Source organism: Ambystoma mexicanum, chromosome 8 (assembly GCF_040938575.1).
Source record: "Ambystoma mexicanum isolate Mex_15411 chromosome 8, UKY_AmexF1_1, whole genome shotgun sequence".
Classification (NCBI taxonomy): domain Eukaryota; kingdom Metazoa; phylum Chordata; class Amphibia; order Caudata; family Ambystomatidae; genus Ambystoma; species Ambystoma mexicanum.
In genome coordinates this window covers 1,035,952,245-1,035,969,676 of record NC_090929.1, presented here as the reverse complement: position 1 = coordinate 1,035,969,676, position 17,432 = coordinate 1,035,952,245, and the positions used below count along the sequence as shown (strand labels likewise).

The 17,432-nt window shown below is 46.1% G+C and overlaps 1 protein-coding gene and 1 long non-coding RNA gene across 2 annotated transcripts in view; one reads left to right on the top strand and one right to left on the bottom strand.

The window, feature by feature from the left end:
- LOC138473047 (leucine-rich melanocyte differentiation-associated protein-like) overlaps positions 1–17,432 on the bottom strand; it is a 1,341,210-nt gene that overhangs the window by 582,650 nt on the left and 741,128 nt on the right. The window lies entirely within an intron of this gene.
- LOC138472695 (uncharacterized) lies at positions 1,839–14,428 on the top strand. Its single transcript, XR_011268662.1, has 2 exons — positions 1,839–1,951; positions 12,949–14,428. It is a non-coding gene; the product is annotated as an uncharacterized lncRNA (long non-coding RNA).

The window sequence follows — 17,432 nt, the reverse complement described above, 5'->3', positions numbered from 1 at the left end:
CTACTTTCATTCGTCTCATCAGACTAGGGTTGGGTCGTCTGAAAGGCCATGCTACCTACAGCACTTCGACGCCATAACAAATGGCCGGAGGCACTATACAAATACTGCATAACATGTGCCTAAGAGCGATGCACGTTGGTAAACTTCATCTTGCGACGTAAAAATTGCTTTGCTCTGACTCGGTCTAGTGCCAGTAGCTCTTCCCGAGTCCTAGAAATGGGAGTTGGATGTGGATGAGCAGGGTGTCCAGTCATTTGGTCGACTACAAACTGGTCGGCTGCAATTTGGTCGACGTCATTTGGTCGAAAACCAAATGGTCGAATTTTTTTTTTTTATTTATATATGTGTTTTCGTGTAGAAAAAAAAAAAGAAAGAAAAAAAGGGGGTTGGGGGCCCCCCCCCCCCCCCCCAAAAAAAAGGGGTAAAAATAATTAAAAAAAAAAATTCGACCATTTGGTTTTCGACCAAATTGATTCGACCAGTTGTCCAGTCGACCAATTGTTTTCGACCAAATGACTGGCAACCGATGCGCAGGCATTGCCACTCAAGCTACCGCCTGTGCTTCCAGCTGGGTTGTTAGCCCCTGTGTGGATGTAACCTCCAGATCGGTATTTTGGTGTTTATCTGTGAAGTAAAAGAGAGCCCCTGTAACTGGGTCGATAGAACGAGCCTATGGACTAAGTGTCATGCTTTGCTGTTGGACATTGATTGGAAGTTATGGCTATTAGGGGATGTCTGGTTGTGCAGAAATACGCTCCACCTCCCCAGGGTCACCCCCGCCCCCCCATTTAAGGATTCACGTATGCAGCCATCTCCCGTTTTCCTTTTTCAGCAGGACACCATAATTGTATTAACACTCTCATTTCAACTGGTCTGGGGAGGGTGGTGACGTGGGAGTGACCAGTCAAGGGAAAGAAGAACACGCAGCTACATATGGCTCGCATGCACACCTCTAGGGTACAGTTCCAGTTCTTAGCAGCCCAGTCACCCCACCTCCCTCCTGCCAGTACATAGAGGCATTACTCTCCCAAGGCCAGCGCCGGCCTTAGGGCAGGGCCGCCCGGTTGTCTTTCAAGGTCTCCCCCGAGATGGGGTGGTGGGAGAAGGCGCGGCAGGCACCTTATTTAAATTAAATGTGCACAACTCTGGGGAGCAAGGGGCATTTCACAACAATAGGGCACTGATGCTGTCTCATGAGCACCTATCGAAAAATGTGGCGGCCTCTCCCCCACACGACCAACAGCGTGCAGGGGGAGGGAGCCACATTTTTGTTTTGCTGCATGGGGCGCTGCGGCCACTAAGGCCGCCCAGGCCCAAGGCACCATTCATCCAGAAACCAGAGGTCTGTTGGATATGTTAGCTATGATACAGGGCCTGTGCTTGCCACCAGGGCGCATTGCAAAGTCGTGCCAATGACCAATGTTTACTATGAAAGAACACCTTTGACTTGGACCTTCCCATAATCTGTCAGTGACTGTGATAAAAGGCAAAGAGGGTCCATTCTAGGACATGTTCCTCTCCTTACTCGTTTACAACACATCGATGGGGTAGAGCATGCGCATGTCACGTGAACGGGCAGAAAAGACCTCGGCGAAAGTATCTGGGAAAGCTAAAGGCACTCTTAACAGATTTCGACAATTTATTGGCCGATTTCCTCAACAGACATATGTACGTTTCGTCAAATGGTTAACTAATGTTCTGGGATGAAACCCTAAGGGGCAAGCAGCGAATGCCAAGCAGCGGCGTGCTTCCGTCCGCGTGCAGCGGAACTGACTGCAACGTGTATGCTGTGACGGCCGGGCCCATATGGGGTCTGCACATCTGCGGGAAGCTGCTCGCGCTGCTGTTTCCGGACAGTGAAAGGAATGGAAGGCGCGGCCATAGCCTGGAACATCTGGGCCGACGGGGAGCCGCGAGGGGGGCAGATGCATCAGCAGTGACAGCTCTGCAGGTGAGCCATTCACAACTTCAGACACCTTCAAGAATGCCACGAATAAACTTATCAGAGCAATCCTCAGCGGGCGGCCGCGCTCGTATCGATCTCAAGGTGCCCAAGACAGATGACAACGACAGAGGCGGCCCCAGGAAGGGCCCTGCTAGACTGATGGATCCGGACAATTACATCAATTAACGGGAGCACAATGCACACCGCATGGCAGTGGCTGTCGTCTTTATTCCACGGACAGGCGGGACAGGCATCCCAATGAGATGGACGGTTTGGCAGATAAGTCACCAGCCTTTACAATCCCACTCGCTACCAACTGCAATTATAGGAGCAGCGTGTCTGTCCCAGAGAGCAGCACCGATCTGTTCATACGTGCACAGCTCTAGGTTCATTTTATGGACCACTGATTTCTTTGAACCAAACATGACCACACGGAAGTAACATATAATGTATGCAGGGCAGTTTCTAGTACATTTGGTGCCCAGGGCGAAACACTAGGAATGCGCCCCCCCACATCCCATCCCGCGCCCCACTCCCACCACACCCCGCGCGCCACTCCCAAACTACACCGTTCAGCAAATCCTACCCAAAGTCAAACAGTCCGTCACATAAAGAATGAATTGCCATTTGCAACAGTGGGCCACTTTTTCATTGGTGCCCAAGACAATTGTATGCCCCAGTCCCACTTAGGCTGCAGATAATGAGGACTGGGCACACCAAGACACCATGAATATGGCACAGGATGCAATATATACAACCAACAAAGAACACAAGATACTGAAGGGGGTTTGGAGGCAACCTAAGCCAAAAGGGAAATGACAAGGAGACACCTGAACCAAATAAACAATCACTTTAAAATTATTTGAATGGGAATCAAGTGTATGCTTTGATACAGTAAAGTCTGACTTGTTATAAGGAGACATGGACCCGGATTATTTATTTATTCATGCAATGTTTGTCGGGTACCTGTATATTTATTTATGCAATGTTTGTTGGATGCAGGTATCCGACAAACATTGCATAAATAAATACATTATCCGTGTCCATGTACCCGACAAACATTGCATAAATAAATAAATAAACCGTGTCGTGGCTTAAAGAATATTTACTCAGCTACACTGGTCAAAACTATTATGAGCATAATAAAGTAACCCATCACCAGTGCCATGGAAGTGGTTTAAAGTCTAATTGATAAATAGTTTGGCAAAGAAGCAGCATGAAAGAAATAGCGCCGCTTTAAACTATTATTTTTGCCATTTTCTGGGCTTGCAGGGACGCACCATGGGCCGAAACGGGTCTCCGTTTGTAACGTGTCGGGGCCCACAGGACATCCCTGCAAGGCACGTCCACTCCCCACAGTCCACTGCACCTCCCCTCCCATCACGATGCCAGCAAGAAACCATTCAGTGATTAATGGCCCACTATTAGTAGTTTCCTGCCGGCATCGTTTGGGAGGGGCTGGTCTTAACTGCAGGTGGACATCAAGTGTTTTCATTGTTGTGCTTATGCGCTGTAACCGCCACTCCCTGCCCCCCACCCACGCAAAAGTGGTCAGAGTGAGCCTCTGACTCATGACCCGCGGAACTTCTCCACGGAAATGCGCCACCTCACAAACTGGGGAATTTGAGCCCCTCCAGAGGCTCCAGGGACCGGTGGAATTGCGCCCCCCGGGGCTACTGCCCCCCGGGCAGCTGCCCGCCTCGCCCGGGCCAAGAAACGGGCCTGAATGTATGTGAGGGAGGGGCCATATGACAGCAAGCAGGAGGTATGCACACCTAGCTTTATGGAGAGGCCCCTGATAACCGGACAGATGTCAACTCGATGTAAAGAACATGCTTAGCTCACTAAAATCTTCCAACCCAGTTGCCAATGCCTCACACGAAGATCTTTTTGCAAAGAGTGGCCCAGATCTTTGCTATGCCTAGAAGCACCTGCGGCGGTTGTTTCAGCCATTGGGGTCTTTTGAAAGCTTGCTTTCTTAGTCGGGCCAAGACCATGGGATCCAACTGTTGGCTTCTTTCTAGTGTAGCTCCCCTTTAACATTTGCACCAGCTTTAAATAAGAAATAGGAAAAATGTAAAAGTTAGCATTTGCCATTCCTTGCTGCTCTAGGTCCACACAGGTCCTTTTTCGGAATTTCTTTTGTGCAACGAAGAACGCATAGGGAGCCCAGGAGCAGCAATCAAGGTGACAATCACAGAAAAGGAAAGTGTTCTATATCATATTAACACTTGTGTTTGTTTTGTGTGGAACTGATGGGTGCTTATTAGTAATACCCAGAAGGGGGCTTTAGTCTGGTTATGACGTGCTACTCAGGTTAAGGGGTGCTCACTGGCCTTGGTCCTTAACCTAGGCTTGCAGGCCATTACCAATTGGGCATGCTGGGAAGTAGCGACTTATTAAGGATATTATAAACTCTTTTCTAGAAGCCAAAGTGGATCTCCTATTCCTAGAGCACCCACTTTGGCAGGAAAACAGCACTGAGCATGTGACTGAGCAGACCCGAGATGACTATTTCCCTGGGCTCAAGAGATACACCTGTATATCACTGCCCGTCCAGGATTTGTACAAATGATGATGCCAGCGCTATTATGTAGTCCACCACCGCCGAAGTTAATGTCTGAGAAGAGACAGGCCATGCACCCTAGCCGGAACCATGGACTAAGTATTGAGGCGGACAGTACTTTAGAGGAAGGTTTTCTATATTATGTGCGTCTGGATCTAGGAGCTCCAACTCCCAGGCAAAACTTGTTTTCTTTTGCTTTCAGGTACGGTTGGAGCCCAGAGAGAGTGTAGTTGCTTCCCTGACCTCCTGGTGCTATTCGGTATGGGAAGAAAGTGCCGATTAACAGTCACGTGAACTTCGGCTTCCCCACTAGGATCAGAGAACTAGCACCCACAGATGAGTGGTTCTGGTGCCTTGTGCATTCTGGCGAGTCACTTCGGTGGTGCAAACCCAGCCGGGGAGAAGTTCATCCCAAAAGTGCAAGGTTTCCACTGCTTTGCCATGACTAGAGAGGCCTTTTTGCCTATCTAGATGGTGCAACAGCGTCTCCTCAACCGATGGTGTGCTCCCCAAAGTTATGTCAGATCAGGATTTGAAAAGCTGCAGGGTTTTAGGGTAAATACTGTCATGCAGTATTTTTACAGTGCTAAGGGTTGCTTCCTCCCTTTCTTTAATTCCTGCATGGTAGACCACAAAGAAGATATAATGAGCTCTGGTGTACAATGTCTATCGTTGATTGGTAGGCTCTTGACATTGTACACACGGAAGTCAATATAAAGTCAAGCAGTTAATATAAAGTCAAGGTTAATATAAAGTCAAGCATCAGCTGGGGAATTAAAGTGCCTTTGGATGGAATAAGCAAGGGACTATTCTTGAGTGATCTTGAAGCACCAAGTGAGAAAGTAACCATGTTTGTCAACTAAATGCCAGGAGGAGCACAGGCCATTCCAACTTGGGCTTTTAAAGCAAAATAAAAGCTGCATGGAGAAAGTAGACCTAAAACCTAGGAAAAAGCTAAAACAAATGGGAACAAAATGACGAGGAAAGACCCTACAGTATAAAAGACTGAAGAGTGAGTGAGCATTTTTCTAGACATCACATGTTATTTTAAAAGGGAACTGGCAAAAGGTAAGAGGAAATGGGTGGGCATAGCCTTGTTAGCATGCATGTGCTGTTACTGGCCGAGGATGGATTTAAGGGGGAAATATATATTGCTATTGCATATCCCAAGTATATCATTTCGAGCATGGACCAGCCCCATATGCCTGAAAAGAATTCGACCATCCGCATAGGGAGTGTGCTCTCGCTTGGGCTTTTTTTTTTGGGGGGGAAATGAAAGTGAATGAAGGGAGATCAACCTCTGAAAATGTGTGAGGCTATTCTATACACATTTTCCATGCTCAGCGCACACATAGTCATGTGTACTCCGGAAGGACACAGCCTACAGGCACCGTCCTCCCCTGTCATGTTCAGCTGGAATGTGACAGCCACGGGTCATCAAAGAATCTCAAGAACGGGGAAGGCAACACCTTCTTCCGGCCATGTGCAGCCTAATTAAAATATCAAAGGCCCCATGGATCTGCCTTCTGTAAGGAAGGCATGGTATCAAAGTAAGACAGACACAAGTGATCACAGTTCACACTGTGTTTATTAAACTGTAAAATGGGTGAGATAAACTCCTAATCTAAACCTAAATCGAAGATGGGAGCAAGCTACAACCATCGAATAATAATAATACAGTCCTAGTGTAGTCTAGTCAAAGAAAAAGGGCCTATACTAAAAAAAATACTATTGCCAATTGTTACCGCCTTGCCACAAAATAGTGTGGGATAGTGTTCACAAGAAAAAAAAGAAGTGTTCACAAAATGATAAGTCAGGATGTTATGGCCGGCGTATCCCATCCCCTTGTTTTTAGCACGGGACAAGGCGCAACTCTAGAGCACAGCACACTCCTGGGCTTCTCTGGCACAAGCTCACAGTTCCTTTTCTCTATATAACAGCCTTCTGTGCCCAGGTCGCTTTTCATGCAAAGTCTCTTGCCTCAGAAGGCTTGATATGCCAAAATGTTCCTTCTGTTAACCTTCACATCGGGTGATTACCCTTCACCCCCTCAGCCGGGTTCCGATCCTTCTTTCAGCATCAGCCTCCCAAAGCACTTGCGAATTCAAACAGAGACTTCCGAAGGGCGATCTCGTCTCGGTGGATCATTCTGTTAGCCCATGGCAAGTGCAGGCTTCACAAAATCACAGTTCGCACAGCGTTCCCCCTCAGTCAGGCTCAAACGCCTGTTTCACAATTCCCTCAGTCGAGTTCACAATTTCACAATCGTCAAAACATCTGCAATATGTCAAGGACTTTCGATTGTACACAGGGTTTGGCTCGACTCTTGTAGGACCACTTCGACACCTTACGCCAGCCTTCATATTGCCTCTTGGTACTTGTAGTTTCACTACTCTTCTAGCTCAACACATTCTCTTTGTTCAGGAGAGAGGCACCAGCCAGAGACCTTCAAATTAATGCCCACATGGCGCCGGACCACTATCTCTCGTACCAAGTTTGTTCTCAAAAGAAAAGACTTCTGTTTATTAATCTTCTTAATGTTGCCACTGCAACCTTGAGCCTAACACAGTCCAGTCCACTATCAAGTTCTTCCGATTCACTGCCTGTGCTGAAATCGTTGGCGTTCTTTATGCCGCTGGAGTCAAGGACGGTATCACAATGGCAACTGCATCTCCCCGCCCTGGCTATCAGTGCGGGCGGGTTCCATGTACCGCTGACATCTGTCACACTATTCACCAGCTGCGATTCTCTGTCTTATGTTGCTTTTGTCAGAGGCTTTGCAGGTCTGGGTTGAAAAGGGCAAGGGCAACTCCCTCCTTGATGTCCTTTCAGGTCTCGCTGCCTTTCTCCTCCATTTGAACTGCCGCCCTGAAATCGCTGCTTCCTCGTGCGCTCAGCCTTGCTAGGAGTGTGCTCTGCCTTTTATCCATATGGGGAAATGAAAAGGCAATCAGGTGTGTGTAATTGTTGGCAATTGCCTGACTCTCCCTGATCCTTGTGTTGGGATATGTCAGGTAAACAGCTCTGGTATTAGTCCGTTGTCACTCACAGTGTGAAAAAGTATTCGTGTTGGAAAAGGGGGGTTGTAGAGTTTTTAAATATCCCACTGGGCAGGTTGGGGAAAAGATGTCATAAGGAAGGGGATACCACCTCTCACCCTTCCATGTCCCACTTCCACTCCCCAAAGACCCCTCATCCAGGTGTTCCTCCTGCTCTGGTTCACCCCCAGGAACTGGATCCAATAGCGATAGCTGTGTCCTAGCCACCTGGATGACAGATCCCTGGGGACTAAAGGGTGAGACACCATCAGGTTTCTCACACTTCCTAATGTCTAAACTGCTAGTGGCAGCGCATACTAATAGGAGTTAATTGGAACAGGCCTGCGTCAGGCTTGATCGCAGAATGGACAAGAGAAAGGCAGGACACTCACCTCTTGGATATGCAATGTGTCAACTTGAAGCTAGTTCCATCCCCTCTGTATGAAGCACGTCTCGGTCCACTATTTACCACAGGAAACCCCGGCAGAGTAGAGCCCTTTCAGATGGACGAAGTATGTGATTTGAGGGAGACAGAAGTCTGTTCTCACCACAAACTGCTAGGGAGACTTGCGCTTTGATCAAGAGCCACAGAGGGCTCAGTTAACTAGAGAAACACTTGGATCTACAACAGACAGCAAGATAGGTGGGATTTAGGAGTCCATCTTACCTTTTCTTTTGCAAAGCACCCTGGTCCTGACCTCACCCATAACAGAAGATTGTTTGTAGGGATCCAGGATTGGTTCATTAAGGTAGGCTTAGCCTGCACCAATCACTGGGGCCCATTTGGCTTTAAAAGAGGGCTGAGCTCCTCACTTAGCAGATCATCTGACAACTTTGAAAGGAGTAAGAAGGACTCATTTGGGCTCTAGCTGAAGATACAGTCGGCCTTACATCTTCTGCCAGTGAAGGAAGGCCAGGATTTCCAAGAGGGAAGCAAGATCCCTCCCCTAAACATCTCCCAGGGAACAGAGGGTGATACTCAGAGGATCCATCCAGAAGCTCCAGAACTGGTACCCAGCCAGCACACAGTGTGCCGTGCTAGGTTCTGCCAGCAAACCTCTTAGGTGGGAAGTGACAGAGAGTCTCTTAACAAACGACAAGACCATTGCCTGCAAACACGCTCCTCAGCTTTGGGCCGTCCACCTTAAAGGATGACAAGCCCTGCGAAGAAGCTAGGAGGAGTGCCACAATACACATGAACCAGCGTCCATCTTTTAAGGACATTTCCGAGTCAGTCGAGCCCTCGAACCACGTCCGGCTGCACCACTGACTGTTGTCACACTGTTCCTCCACAGTCACTAAAGCCGTCCAAGACTCCTCGACCAGTGTTCCAGATCCCCCAACCAGCACAGAGACAAGGATTCTTAATGCAGAGTACAGACAGTTTCAAGAAGGAAAAGGGATGCACTCTGGCTAGTGACATGAAAAGTAAATAATCGCAACAGTTGAAGGATACTTGGTTTCAGCACAAAGTGAGCAATGGGTCATAAAATGTCACTAGGGGGCTTCAAAGAAGGACCAGGGGGACAAAACTACAATTTGCCTTGTGCTTGTAGGTGTTCTTGGTGCTTGACAGGGTCGTGTCAGTTTCAGGGCACCTTGCAGCTTCTGCAACAGAGTTCAAGACAGGAGACAGCTGCGGGTATCAGGTGGCAGGCAGTTTGGCGAGCAAGACTGGATGTATGGCTACAAACTGCCCTACACAACGGATCAGGGTCAGGAATCGTTATCTCAGTTCTGGTTGGAGTTTCTGAAGCACTGGCTAAAGTGTCTCGGACGGCATTAGCGTCTGCGGCCAAACAACAGTCAGCGGTGCAGTCGGCTGAAGCTTGAGTGGTTCGACTGGCTGGAAAATATCTTTTAAGGCGGACACCGGTAGATGCTTGTCGACGCACTTCCAGCTTCTTCACTGGGCTTGTGTCATCCTTTAAGGTGGATGGCCCAATGCTGAGGAGTGTGTTGCAGGCAGCTGCCTTGTCATTGGTTTCCGATTCAGAGACACTCTGGCACTTCCCACCTAGGAAGCTTGCTGCAGAGCCCAGCAGGGCACACTGTGTGCTGGCTGGGTACCAGTTCTGGAGCTGCCGGAGGGTCCTCTGGATTCGATATCTGCCTCTGTTCCCTGGGAGATGTTTGGGGGATGGATCTTGCTTCCCTCTTTGGAGGTCCTGGCCTTGCTTCACTGTCGGAAGATGTAAGCAGGCTGTACCTTCACCCAGGGTCCATTGATGAGTTTTTCTTGCTACTCCTTGCAAAGTGTTCAGATGATCTGCCAAAAGAGGGGCTTGGCCCTCTTTTAAAGCCAAATGGACCCCAGGGATTTGTGTAGGTTAAGGCTACCTTAATAAACCAATCCTTGGTGCCCACCAACAATCTCCTGTAATGTGGGGTGCATTGAAGGCCTTAAGCAGCAATCCCCATTAACCAAAAACTGCATTTAAACAGTGCCACAAAAACGGCTGTGCTTTTGTCTTCTTGGCATATGTGTGGCGAGCATTGAACACTGCCACCCAAAGAATGGCTCTGCATTTGCTTTACTTTCAGTTGAATTATAAGAAAATGACCTGCATTCAGAACGGCACTACATTTTCTGTTTGGTCATCTGAATACTAAAGTTGCGCGCAGCATTCAAGACAACCCTGCATTTGTTCTTTCTTTCATCTAAAACACCACAAAGTTATGTGTTCCATTGACACACAGCTCTGCGTGCTTATTCCATATGAATGCTAAAAAGTTAGGCAATACATCCCAAGAATGGCATTGTCTGACTGATAAATCACATGAGGGGCAAAGAGTTCTGAATTTCACTCGCCACAGCTTTTGTTTCCCTTTGTTGTGAACCATCACGCTCAAATTACTGCAAATGAAAGAACTAGTGTGGCTTTTTCTCCTTTCTGTGTCAAAATCAAAGAAATTTGGTGTAGTATGCCTCTGTGTCCATGAAACAACAGTACATGTGATACCCCCCCAAAAGGACTAATTGAAAAACAATCCCATGGTCTGCAGAACTGCATTTGCAAATTGAAATGAAAGGCCTGCACACGTGTGAATCTGGTCTTTGGAAAATAAGGAAAATGTTGTTTAAAAGTCAAATAACAGCTTTTTGCTAGCACGGAGACCTCATTGAATATGTGGGTGTGGGTTTGGCTACATAATATACATTATATTTGTCCCCAGAAGATTTGGTCACCTTGGAAAAGACTCAGAAACCAGTAAAACCAGGTTTTTGGCCCAGGCACAGAATGCAATGGCAGGCCTTGCCTCCCTCGACAAGTTGCATCCATAAGTGAGCCGGCCCACAATGGCATGTGAGGTGGCCGAGAGTGTGAGGATTCACTGCCCTGCTAGACTAGCAGGCAGTCCTGGAAGAAGGAACCAAAGGAAGCCAGTACGGCCTGTGCGTGACCGAGAGGTGCGATTTCCTCCAGCTCCCACTCTGAAGGAGGAACTGTAAAACTTCAGACGGCATCATAAAAGTCCTTTTTTGCAAGCCGAGCCTGGTGGAGACAGTTGTTGCGACTGTTGCTGTGGGGGTATGCATCACCGCCTTCACATGTGACAAATCCTCCCCATTGACCTTAAAGGACTTCTGTATTTTAAGAAATTTTTACCAGCATCTTGAATGGGCGATGCAACCTCGCCCAGAGCCGGTGATCGGATTGTCCAATTCCCTGTGACCTATTGTATCCTAATATCTGCTTCTTATGGCGGTGGCTAGTATTAGTTTGAAGCTTTGATCTATAACTCATTCTTGTTAAAACATAGACTTAAGAGACAAAAAAAGGTCATCAATGCAAATAAACAAATTATGTTATTTCCCCTGAACCAATTGGCCCATGGGAAGGAGAGAGGACTGGTATGCTTTCCTATCCCAGGATAGGGGTAATTCCAGAGTACTCCCACCCCTCCCCAGACTGTAAATGATATGATGTCATTTTGGCTATATAGGGGGGAGACAGAAAAACACAAGGGATTCGGATTAAAAAAACGAGATACAGACATCCATCCAGGCAGATCCATCCATCCATCCAGGCAGATCCATCCATCCATCCACTCAGATCCAGGCACACCCAAGAATCCAATGGGAAAGGAGAGGAGGCAGCTGACCCCATCCAAGAGAGTGAAGTGCCCAGACCTTGCCTAGCTGTCCTGAATCCCATCCAGAAGAGCCCAGTGACCAGATCCCTTGGCCTCACTGTCCAGAGTAACCAGATCCCTTGGCCTAGCTGACCAGAGTTACCAGAGACAGCGCTGGCTTTCCAGAATCCCAAACTCAAGCTTACATTGTAAGTAGCACATAACCCCAGTCCCCAAACTGCATATCCCACTCTTGTGACTCTTGCATCTCATTTGAAAAATTCCATTCATAGTCCCCAAATTGCCAGTATAATCCGTTCCCCTTTCCATAGAAGAATCTGTATTACTCTGTGTCTGTAGCGTATTCCTTTTATAGTTATTTCCGCTATCTGTTTAAGTCCTTAGTACCATTGTGAAGTAAATCAATTAATTCCCCTATAAAGAGATTCACAGTGAGTTGGTTAACATTTGAAATGAACCGCCTCATGCCAAGTGCCTTTCTTTAATAACCATAGTCATTAAAATATAGCCTCAACAGAATTAGTCTTTATGTAACAAAAACCAAATTTTCCCTTGTATTGCACAAATTTCAATCTGCATCTGTCGCATCGAAGAACCCAAACCGTAGTCCCATTGAAAGTAACCCCTTTCTGTCAGAATCCTATTAAGTGCCTCTGTTCCTTGTCCTGAAAAACGAGTTCCGATTTTGATAGCTAAGCCCTTCCCATGGCTGTCTGTCATCCCAAGTCCCGTATAGAAATGAATTTGCATTCTGCTGCATGTGTTTTTCTTTTAAAAACATTTTCTTGCGTAAAATCAATGTTCTTACCTTGTGTTCACATTGCCTTGGTGCCCGGCTTTGTAGTCTGTAAGCCCCTTATCTCTCGAGTGTAGCAACACAGATTTTTGTCCTAGCTTTCCCACTGCGGTTGTAAGCTGCTGTGCGAGTAGCAAGTGAAATCCAATTATCCCATTTTGCTCATAACTAAGGTTTTCATTTTCTTTTCTGGCTTCCCATCTTGGGGTGGTGGGCTGAATTCCAAACCTGATTTTTCCCTCTTCATCCTGAAACCTTGCCAGTGCCTTCCATCCAAAAAGAATTTAGTTAGCAAATGTTTGGGGGTGAGTGTTGCAGGGGGAGTGCTTAATTTGAATGCTATCTGTTTTCAAAATTATTTTTCTTCTGTTTGCTATTAAAGGTTTCTGTAAATTGTGTTAGGAGTTTGAACTAACTGTGTTGTGGGGATCTTTGCATTTGGATTGCCACAACATTGGTGTTGCCCGATTGTTTGATTTTGCTTTTATTTTTCATTGAACTGTAGAGGAGGTCCCAAATAAAGCCTGCACTCCAATCGTCCATTTTGAAGTACCAGGAACGTTCACACCAAAATATGTGACGTATGATGAGCAAATAAACCAGCAGAGAGCCGCAGTAGGGCTCTGCCCAGTGCCTATCAGAAGAACAGCACCTATTGAAGTACCAATACCAAGAAAACCATGGACAGTAAGGTATCCAGTAAGAAAACCCTACCAAGTAATGAAACTAAATGAAGATTGCTTATGTACAGTCCCGGAAGAAACCAAAAAGGACTTAATGGAAGACTAATGGTGATGTCACAAGGACCCGGACTGACTTGCAGATAGAAGAACTGACAACCCGAGAATGATGCAAAGAGACCAAACGCCATGAATAAGGATATCGTGAACCTTAAGTGAAAGGACAATGTTGAAATGCAAAGAAGTTTAAAGCTGTAAGCAAGGGGAAGACATTTGACCAGTTTACACCTGTAAATATGCTTGGAACCGCAAGAAAGCTAAGAAAACAGTGCAGCTTGCTATGTTTAGTAGAAGAATTGTGCGGCAAGCGCCATTATACATAATCTACCTCAAAACGAAGCACAGTATTGTACGTGTATTTCTACTTTGCACAAGAAGCAGAATCAACCCAGGTTACTGAAGGCCAAATGAGAAAGATTCCTATTTAGCAAAATGAGAAGAGACGGTTGAAACGAAACTCGGCAGAGGCAACTCGTGCCAGGAAAGTCAAATTCATACTAATAAAAGAGGCGAACAGTAGCTACATCTAATTGAAACTGAGAACAGAATATCCTGCCTCTGAAAGGTTGAGATAAGACGAAGGCAGGTGGCGGGCTAAATGAGAATCAAATACACAAATTAAGAGCCGTTACCAGCCGAGCAAGAAGCAGCGAGGGTCCACACCTACGCTTGGAACCTGACCAACCGGAGATATCAGAACTTTTCCAGACAGAAGATGCAGTCTCGAGGCTAACCACAGTGAACTAATTGACACATGGCTACTAAAGTAATGATTGATTGAAACCATAATCGGAGGAAGGCCGGGTAACTAAGGGGCACTCCGCACCTGGCCGACCATTCTGTGTGCTGCTAAGCGAAGTTGAAAAGTATGCATGGAGTTGGTGCCAACCCAATCACAATGGACCAAATCATCTATAGTTAGTAGAACCAATGGGAGGTCGTACTTTTAGTGACGTCTACAGTAGTCATTTTTGAAGGAAGGGCTTAGACGCCCACCTGGCAGTGTTTACCCAATCCCCTCACTCCGTTAACATATACAGATATAGTAAGTTGCCTTTTCCTAACCAATAGAATTGCATGTTAACTTTTGAGTGTTACACGTCAATGATGACTTTTTTTGAGCATAAATGTTACAACTTGTTTGAAGTTCGTTGAAGTTGAAGCGAGAAGGACGATCGCATCGCTGTTGATATCCATAACTCCCTGTTTTCTGTACTTGTCATTAAACGGACTCCCTTTGCCAAACCATTGAGTTGTCCTTATTGATTGGTGTTGGAGTAATGAATCTGCACCCCCATCCATCTCAGAGGTGCAGCTATCTCGTTTTAAAGTACTTTTGAGCAAACCTCGGCTCTATGGGCTGGCCGGGGGTCTCGGAGTACAGAACCATAAAATTAATAAATATCTTATTGATACACACCGGCCTGGTTCCTAGTCATTGCAATATGGGGTGTTTGTGAAGGTGGGTGCAAGACGGGTTGGTGGCCTACTCAAATCAAAGAACCCGTGGTGGATTAAAGATAAAAAGCATTTTTATTGTGCGCCACATTCATTGTTAGGGGAAGGAGTCCCTGGCTGGAGTGTGTCGTGTTATAAAACCGTTAAAGTATGCGTGAGGTCATAAACAGAGTGCTTGGCAAAAAAAAGGTAAATGGGTGAAAACATGTAATACTAAGTCCAACCCATCTTCCTGTCTGTTGTGGATCAAAGAGTCTCTCTGGTTAATGGAGCTCTCCGGTTCCTGATTAAAATGGCAGATCTCCCTTGAAGCTGCGGTGAGACCAGACTTTCTGGCTCCTTCAAACCGCATAATTGTACCTTCTGAATGGGGTCCCCCTGTGGCAAGGACTACTGTAAACCCACAGTCACAGACAGGATATTTCACCGTCGATCGATACTGGGGGCAGGAGCTGGCATCAAGTTGACACAGTGCATATAAAAGGGTGTTGAAGTTTCCAGTCTCCTTTGTTATCCTCTGCAGCCAGGCCCCATGTGGGCCTGTTTGAATTACTCTGATTAGTATATGATTTGCTGCCACCAGCTACAGGGCTCAACAAAAGATCATAGCATATCCATGGAGCCTTTGTTAGTCAATTAGGCTGGCCGTGGCAGGGGAAAGATTTGGTCCTCCCCCTTCTGGAGATGCAATGTGTATTCCACCGGTCAGATCCCAACTAAATATGATAGGGGGGACTGCGCCTGTATCCACCCAGAGTACACAGGTCGATGCGTATGTCGCGCAGCATAGGAAAAGGTGCACGGATTAACCCCCCACATGTTCCAGAGGTTGATCTACCATCATTCAATGTCATTTAAAATTTCAAAAATGCCCAGGTGAGCGCACACCCACCATGCGGATGGTCGAATTCCTCACAACAGGGGCATAACTAGTGAATATATGTCAAGGACATCCTGCCTATCATTGGATATTGCACAGACTCACTGATCATCCATACTACATTGTTTCCTGGAGGAGTAGCTATTGGTTCATACATTCAAGGGGAAATAAAACATGGCTCTTCGTCTTCAGGTCCAAGATATCAGTGCAACTCATTTTATCTGCCCCTTTACCATTCCAGAAGTTAGAGGCACACACACCCTACTCAGACAATAAGCTGGCAGTGTTTCAAGACTTAATTATGAAGCGCCCCGCCACACTGAAAACTTCAAATAATTCCCAGTGGTGCACAAACAATATTACATTATTAAGCTAACACCTGCTTAATGGCTAAACTCCCACACAATTGCAGTCAAATGACATATGCTACTCTCAAAGAGCCCCACATTTAATTATTTTTATGACGATAATTGCTAAATAACATGAATCCCTTTGCTATATATACATATCAGTTCACTTATCTCTGCAACATGCACCAGGGAAACACAGAGTCCCTTTTCCAAGTGTTGTTTGAGCTAAACTAAATGTACCAAAATATTAAACATTACAAAAATCCAGAAATTCCATAATCATAAACTGTACTGACAAATATCAGAAAATTCAGCAATCGAGACCAGTTTCCCTTTTGATATGGTCCCATACTAGGAGACCTGGGGCCTGATTGACTAAAGAGTTTTTCAATGGGACAATCCCATAAGAAAACGTGTTGTAAATCAGGCCCTTTATCTCTGCTACTTCTGTTCTTCCACTCTCAAGCCTTACAAGAGCACCTACATTGTGATATTTTATCACTTCACCCATTTAACCATCTCACCTGCAAAAGGGATATAGATGAAAGGGTTAAAGGTTTTATGCTACAATGCCTTTTGGACTGTGTAGTGGCCCACAAATGCATATACAATTCCCTGAATTTGGGTTAACCTGCAATCATCATGGCATGTCCCAGCCCAACAATTCATTAAGTCTATACAGTTGCTCAGATTTTATGAACTGCATCTGCAATGATGCTGTATGACGTAGTGTTAGCTCCGGGTCACCTTCTCTCATGTGTTATGGTGCAGTTTCCAAAAGTCGACATCTCAATCTCAAATGGGCTACCCGTAGGTATGTGAATGTAAAAAGTCTCAATATTGATTAATCGTATGCTCATTAATGGCTGAAACTTGGCCTCAGGGAGGCACTGTCAACACAGCTTCATATCAATGTTAAAATCAGCTATATAGTACCAAAAAGGGGTTTGAACCACTCATGCCAAACAGCAAAAAGATTGGTCCAAAAACCGCCTGAATCAGGACGTACAACAGCAAAAGCCTTTATATAAACCACCTAGCCCTGCTCTTGGACTAAGTCCAGGGTCTCCAGCAGGGCCCTGATGTATGAATTCTTGTAAATCTGGCCACACCGCCACAGAAGTAAAGGCCTAGAGAGGGATCTCAGTTAAATGATCCAGTTCAAGGGATCACAAGGCATTCCATTGCTCTAGCCAATCAGACTGCAAGCTGCCTAGTCCTCTTCCTACACTGTATCTCAGATCAGGCAATACAATGTACCTTCTCACTATAAACATCTGCTGGACAGGCTCAAGCGCAGACATACATTCCTGGAACTCACCTCTGCCAATACCAAGTACATGAGCAACCACTAAGAGTTCAATAAAAGAGCTTTAAATTCACTTGTTCAAATGTATATATTTGTTGATTTATATACAGGAGGAACAATGCTCTTTTCATCACCAAAGAACGTACAATAGATAAGAAATCAGATCTGACGGGAAGCTGTGAGCTTCTTACAATCGGATGAGTTTGAGGGACATTCGGACAAGGTTGTGGAGGGGAGTAAATGGAGCAGTCG